Raw genomic sequence first — 8,497 nt, forward strand, 5'->3', positions numbered from 1 at the left:
TTTAACGAGATACTGTTCGTTTGGTAAATGGACCAAATGAATGCACAATCTAATTCAGGAATGGGATGTTCAAATGATTGCACAACAGATTAGATATAATGATCACTGCCTGTTGTCTGAATGGCCAAAAATGGGACTAAAACACATTGTAATCAATCATATCACATATCGGTTTTTAACTAATCAATGTCTTCTAATTTATACTAAGACAACATAATTAATTGAACTTTGTTGTCCTAAAAGTTAATCACACAACATAATTAATTGAACTCTGTTGTCGTAAAAGTAAATCACACAACGGAACCAATTGAACTCTGTTGTCCTAAAGTTAATCACACAGCAGATATAGTCTAAGAACTGAAGTTTGAAGATCAATCAGACAACAGACAAAATAAAAATATGTTGTTTGACACGCTCAACATACAACATCTTAAAACTGGCACTGTTGTCTGAAGACAGGGCCTCAACTATTGCGCAGCTACGCTTGGCATCTGTCGAGCTATCACACAACAGTTATAACACATACGTGTTGTATGTGTGTTTTTCACACAACTGTGTTCCACCGTTGTATGAATTTTCAACAGACAACGGCTCGGTCTACAACGATGGGTCTCTAAATCCCACAACGGTTTTATGCCGTTGTCTGATAAGGTTTTTGGTGTAGTGACATATCAATAGATATATAAAATCATACTTGAGATTCCCCATAACTTCCTCTACCTTAAACCTGGTTTAGTAAAGTTGAGGCTTTGTTTCTAGACCTCTAAAAGCTTGTTCCTGGTCTTTGCTGTTTCCAGAGTCTCTATATTGTTGTCTGTTCTGTTTTCTAACTTGTGTTTTCTTACTTCAGGTAAAGACCTCTTTTATACTAGAAGATGTAACAATTAGAATCTATAGGTAGACTTGCCACCTCCTGTTTACTCTAGCTTAACTTAGTCAGTTAAATAAACACTTGAGAGTAGCTTACTGCCAGCTTATGCTAGAAAAATCACCTGAAGATTATCCTAAACTGCCAGCTCTTGTTTTGAGCTTGCTGCCCAAGTTTTAAATTGCTCTAAGAGCAGCCACTTGCAGCACACAATTAAATTTATATCTGCAAACTTTTATTTGTGGTTGGAAGTGTATATATAAGCATGTGTTTCCATCAAGCTACTGGGTGATACAACAGTTAGATAAAACAAAATAGCATTCCAGATTTTTTTTTTTCTCTAATCTGTTTCTGTGTATGTGTTGCAGGATTTAACACACACTTCCAGACAATGCAAACTCAAGAAGAAGGAGCATAATTAACTAAGCATTTGCTGGAAATGTTGGTAGTTTTGCAAAATGTAATGGCAGCAAGTCAAAGAAGCTATAAAGTACAAATCATAAACAAGAAATTGATGTATTGTGGGTTATGGAAACATGTATTAATGTAGATATAGTACTTTGTAGCTATCTATGTATCCTTCTTGAAACCATGCACAATCTGTGCCATCTCTCTCTTTTCTTTTCTTTTTGACAATGGATGTATACAGGTTAAAGTTTGATTTTCTTTGTAAGAATCAAAGACTCTTTTACTAAAACAAATAAGTTCAAAGAGCTTTACATATATATAGCTATAACATAATTTAGAAGAGTAAATTATGTAGAAAAGAATAGTTCAATTTAGGGTTAATTCAATGATTCTATTCATCCTACAATGAGGGTATATATACAAGTACAAAGGAGTAGTCTAACTCTAATAGGAAACAATCTTTCCATAATTAGGATATCCTAATTAAATAAAATCCTAATTACATATAGATTTATAGCTATTCTACACTCCCCCTCAAGTTTGTGCATAGATGTCTATCATGCCCAACTTGTCAACTGAGTTGTCAAATACCTTCCTAGACACTCCTTTAGTAAGAATATCAGCTAATTGCTCCTCTGAGTTTACAAATGGAAAGCGAAGTGAATAACCTTTTTGTCAAGATTTTCTTTAATAAAATGACGGTCAACCTCCATATGCTTTGTTCTATCATGCTGAACTGGATTATGTGCAATCTCAATGGCAGCTGTATTATCACAATGCAAATCCATAGGCTTTTTAAGCTTGTAACCCAGGTCTTTCAAGACATTACAAATTCATAACATTTCATAGACTCCGTGTGCCATACCTCGGACCTCAGCTTCTGCACTTGATCTGGCAACAACTTTTTGCTTTTTGCTATGCCAAGTGATAAGGTTCCTCCAACAAAAGTGAAGTATCTAGATGTAGAACATCTTTCAGTTTTATCACCAGCCCAATCTACATCTGTATACCCAACAACTTCCAATTCATCTTTTTTCTGAAACAGTAACCCTTTACCTGGCCAATCTTCAAGTACCTCAAAATACGAAAGACTGCATCCATATGCTCTTCACTAGGACAATGCATAAATTGACTAACAACACTCACAACATAAGCAATATCATGTCTAGTATGTGAAAGATAAATCAACATTCCTACAAGACATTGATACCTCCCTTTATCAGTTGGAACTTGATCAGGATAGATAGCAAGTCTGTGATTCATCTCAATGGGTGTCTCGATGGGTCTGCAGTCCCTCATCCCCATTTCAGCAAGTAAATCAAGAACATATTTCCTATGTGAAAGTGAAATCCCTTTCTTAGACCTTGCAACTTCAATACCCCAAAAATACTTCAGTTGTCCCAGATCCTTCATTTCAAACTCCCTGGACAAATACTTTTGCAATTCATTTATCTCTTTCGGATCATCGCCTGTAAATTTTATGTCATCAACATACACAATAAGAGCTGTAACCTTACCATTCTTGTGCTTGATGAACAAGGTATGGTCAGAATTGCTCTGTCTGTATCCAAAGGCTTTCATGGACTTTGAAAATCTTCCAAACCAAGCTCTTGGAGACTGCTTCAGGCCATACAAAGACTTCTTCAATTTACACACCTTGTCAATGTCACTTGGGTAATTCTTAACACTTGGGGGGCACATCCATGTACACTTTTTCCTTCAAATTCCCATTAAGAAACACATTCTTCACATCAAACTGGTGCAAGGGCCAATCTTTGTTTGCTGCAAGTGAGATTAGAATCCGGATAGTATTAATCTTTGTCATAGGTGCAAAAGTTTCCTCATAATCAATCCCATAGCGTTGTGTATATCCTTTGGCAACCAACCTCGCCTTGTATCTATTAATAGTTCCATCTGTATTAAGCTTCAGAGTAAATACCCAACGACATCCTACAGTCTTCTTTCCAACCTACATAGGTACTAGCTCCCATGTTGTATTCTTTTGAAGAGCTTCCAATTCTTCAATCATCGCCTTTGTCCATTTTGGATCCATCAATGCATCCTGCACGTTACTAGGAATAGATACAGTAAATAATTGATCAACAACAAGTACATGTGACCCAGAAATTCTATGGTTAGACATAAAATTAGCTATAGGGTATTTAGCTTTGACTTTGATATCGATCTGGTTCATATTGTTTCTTAGGAATTCCCTTGGTAACTCTTTGTGATTTCCTAGGTTCGACATTGTCTAACCCAGAGGACTCATTAAAGTTTAGGGGTACCTGAGGTGGATCATTCTGACTGGGATCTTCAGTTGGTGATGCAGAACGGGGAATATCTTGTGTGTGAGCTTCAGATAAGTCTTGATTTTGATTCAAACTATCCAGGAAAGTCGTCTATTCTGTCTTGGAATTCACAACACTCTGTTCGGTAGTTACATTTTCTATTTCGGAATTCGCAACACTTCATTAGGCAATCGCATTCTGTTCGGCAGTCGCATTTTCTGTTTCGGAATTCGCAACACTTCGTTCGGCAGTGGCATTGTCTGTTTCAAAATTCACAATGCTCTGTTCGGCAACTGCATTTTCTGTTTCCGAATTTCTACCTTCAAATCTATCCTCCAAATTTTCCAAGTCTTCAAAGACATCAAAAACAATAATAGAATGAGGATTCCCTTCACAACCTCTCTCTCCCTGAAGGGAAGACTGAGAAGCTCCCCTGAGTAATAAGGCTCGGATTCATGAAAAGCAACATTAAGAGAGACATGTATAGTGCCAGTAAGAGGATCATAACATCGATAACCCTTCTGGAAGTCAGCATAACCAACAAAGATACACTTACGGGCAAGGGGATCAAGCTTGCTGCGTTGAGGCTTGGGAATACGAACATAGGTTGTGCACCCAAACACCCGGGGTTCCAAATTAGGCATAGAAGGGATGGTCAAAAGTGTATGAAGCTTCTGATGAGGAGTCTGAAACTCAATCACTCGTGAAGGAGTACAGTTGATAAGATATGCTGCTGATTTCACTGCTTCTCTCCCCAATAGGACCGAGGTATATTCATGCCAAACAAGGAAGCACGAACAACTTCCATCAACTGCCTATTCTTCCATTCTGCTAAACCATTCTGTTGAGGAGTATAAGAATTGGAGGTTTGATGACGAATTCCATGTGACTGGCAAAACTCAATCATAGGGCCATTCACAAACTCTCCACCATTGTCAGACTGAAACACTCTAATGGATTTTTGATACTAAGTTGCCACTATTTTGTGAAATTTGGTAAACATCCCAAATACATCACTCTTATTCTTCAGTAATGATACCCATGTGATGCGAGTACAATCATCAATAAACGTTACATAAAATCAAGCTCCAGAAAGAGAAGGAATTTTCGCAGGACCCCAGACATCAGAGTGAATTTTCATAAAAGGAACATGACTTTTATTAAGACTCGGTGAAAATGAAACACGGTGGCTCTTGGCTAGTTCACAAATGTCACAATGGAAATCCAAATCACTGACAATAGAAAACAAATGAGGTTGCAGCTTCTTAAGATAACTAAAAGATAGATGACCTAAACGGCAATGCCATAACCATACAGCTTCCTTGGCATTCTCTACCCCATTGATCTTATTAGCTTGCCCCAAAAGATGCTTCTAGTTCTCTCCAATCTCTGTCAGATCCAGGTAGTACAATTTCCCCATTCTAACGCCATAACCAAGGATCTGCAGAGTCAAAATGTCCTGAAACACACAGAAAGACTGATAGAAGGTCACAATACATGCAAGAGCTAAAATAATTTGACCAACAGACAGGAGATTATAAGCTAGTGATGGAACAACTAAGATAGATTCAAGGGTTAATGTATTAGACACTACAAGAGAAAACGAAAAATGTGATGAATAGAATTCCTCACAAAAAGTCTAAATTCCTCGCTTAAAGTGATGAGCGAGGAAATCAAGTCATCGCAAACTTTCCTCGCTTAAACCCCCTCACAGATTACTATATGCGAGGACTTTTGATTTCCTCACAAATGAACAATTGCGAGGAATGCATATTCCTCACAAATTAAGAATTGCGAGGAACACATATTCCTCACAAATTGAGAATTGCGAGGAACACAAATTCCTCTCATATTAATATTTGTGAGGCTCTTGTATGCTCATAGTTAAGAATATGTTGTTCATTTCACAATTCTATTTTTTTTTTATATGCTGTTATTTTACTTGCTGGAAGCCTTGAAGATAAACAACAAATAAAAGGCATAACTAAAGAATTACCAATAACACTTTTGGACTTATATTAAATAAAGAATAATTATTACATATAGTTATTCAATTGCAAGAACAAAAGATCTTGGAAGATGTTTAGTTCCTTAATAACATATACAAAAGATACTCTCTAAGTAGAGGTCCATGAAAATCAAGGCATCAATTTAAATCCTCCATATCAAGACACCTGGGAAGTCATCTATGCCTTCAACATTATCAATCCTGGTGCAAAGCATGCCATTGTTTTTGCTAGTAAAATAGACCCTATAATTTGTTAAAGATCATCCACTAAAAAGATTTTAATTTTGCTCGACTATTATTGGAAGCTTGTCACTCAAAGTCACTTGTATGACTGAAGATGAGTATCCAATGATATATATGCCTCTTCAACGAGCTTTGCCCTGAAATCTTTCATCCTCTTCTTCATTTTCTCCTACAGCAAAATGAAAAGAGATGACTACATAGCCGACAAACAAATTCATAAAATTTATATCATAAGTTTAGTAATAATCTGACATTGATCAACCCACAACAAAAGTTATACCACCACCAAAAACCTATCAAAACGTAGTACTTTATGGATGATATTAGCTTGAACAATAAATCCTATTCAACATAAATGAAAGCAGCACATTGAGGAGCTTGTATTGCATCTGAGCGTGGAATGGAACATTAGCTACATAACCAATAAAGCTTAATGACTCTAATGCATAGTATGAGTCTTGCCACCAACATAATCACACAACTAGCTAGCAGCAAAACAAATATCATAAGCAACACAAAGGTACGCATGCCCTGCAAATCAAAAGTATAATCTGGACTTACTTGAAGCAATAGTAGACAGCCCATTTCTTTCCACACAATTTAATAATATATTGTAAACTCATAGTCTGCTGATCAATTCAAAAACATGATCTGTTTTCTCTCTTTTTCTTTTTATTCACCTACTTAACTCTTGTTTCCCTTGCAAGAGAACCAACAAAAGCTTTAACTTATAAAGCAGCTTTGCATCTGGTCTTAACATGTGCATGCCCTATATATATATGCTCAACCACGTAAATTAAATCTAAGTAAATTTCCAAATGAATGAATAAAGCTATCTTGCACCAAACTACATAAAGGAACATCCAATTGAAATAGCAAAGATAATTAACATGACCGTTGTATATAGATACTAGCCGTGGCATATTGATTTTGAAACATTTTAGAATAAATCACCATTCACGTTGACACCTAACTCTCTAAGGACATTACAAGACATTTATAGTTCCAAAGTGTTGCAAAGAGTCACAAAGCAAGAAATAAATAAATAAATGAGCAGAAAAGCTAATACAAAGTCAAAAGAAAAATCAAACACTATGGCTGAGAAAAAATCAGCAAGAGGGAATCAATTAACTCAAGTCTCACTCACACATAAATACACACACACACATACCAATGTGTGTATATATTTCAGTTATAAGCCATAATTAGAGCATACCATAAGAGGTTCTCCCAGGTAGAAATGCCATGTTTCTGCACACAGTATGCGATGAAGGCTTGAAACATTCCTAGTTGGCAGCAAGAAGTAAATTGTTGTACTCACAGGGTAATCAACCTTGTTTGCAAATAAACCACATTTCTGTAACTAAAATGAACACCAAACTTTATGCAACAAACCAAACAAAAGAAAAGGAAATAGTTTAATAAAAGCAAAGCATTAACAAGCTCTATCAGGATTCATGTCCATCTATCTATATTGGCATAACCCTCCATATTTCAGATCCAATATTTCAGAGAAATCTGATACCCACAAAGCATAACAATGCAAACTTTATCCCACAAGAAAACTACCTCTTGCTATATTTGTTCTGAACTCTGAAGAATGATTTTCTCCAAAAAATTGTAGCTTTATTCCTACCACGGACAACAGTTCTTAAATCAAAATTATCCTGCAAATTCAAAACCACAAACCACAATAAATTGATTGAATTCAAAACAAGCCAATATTCAACACACTTGATTAAAATAGCAATGTCCAATATCTTCACAACCTTAATTAAAATCTGATACTTTCAGTATATGAGCGTATCAATCTTGCTAAACTAAGACTAACAATGTGCAATTATCAACCTAAACTTCAACATTAACTTAAACCGTTCAAACCCCTGCAGCAATTCACAAAATTAATGGAGAACTAGAACGAAATGGAACGGGAGAGAGAGAGAGAGAGAGAGTGTGTGTGTGTGTAAGACCCCGGAAATTCGTTATTAATGTCTTGGAATTTCCTTGAATTAATAAAGTGTTAGTTAGTACGATTTCATGGTTCGAGGGTGGAGTGAAGTTATTTTCGGGCGAGTAATTATTCGAAATGCACATTTTAGAGGGGTTACGAAGTCGACTTTTTATACGTATGGAATTTGAGGAAACTTTCTTCACGAAAGTTGTAGAGCTCGTCGATATGAGTTCGTGGATATGCGGAACGCAAGAATTAGAGTTCGTATGAAGAAGTTATTGCGTTTGGAAAAGTTTCCATTTTGGGTATATATATACCTAGCTATTTTTCCAAAAATAGTAGGGTTTCTATTTTTGGTGCAGTCGGCCTCTCTTTCTCTCTCCCCGACCCGAGTTGCCGCCTCTCCTTAGCCGGCCGATTTCTCCACCGTCCGGCCACCTTTTGCTTCGATTCCAAAAGGAATCCTGCTCTCCTCGGTCCCCTCTACACGTCTGTGGTGGTGATTCGTCGTGGGAAGCACCGTAGACGATGCTACAAGGCCGAGAAGTTGCATGACGGAGCTGCGAATCGCCTCAAATCGCCGGCCTTGGTTCTCCCAGCTTCGGCCACTATAGCTCGAGTTCTTTGAGGGCTTTTCTAGTCCAGAGGAATTAGAATCTACATCCAAGAAGGCTTGCTGCGATTTGATCTGTGGAGCTCGAATTTTGAAGATTGGGAATCTAGGGTTCTTT

The sequence above is a fragment of the Rosa chinensis genome, chromosome 7 (genome assembly GCF_002994745.2).
Source record: "Rosa chinensis cultivar Old Blush chromosome 7, RchiOBHm-V2, whole genome shotgun sequence".
Taxonomy (NCBI): domain Eukaryota; kingdom Viridiplantae; phylum Streptophyta; class Magnoliopsida; order Rosales; family Rosaceae; genus Rosa; species Rosa chinensis.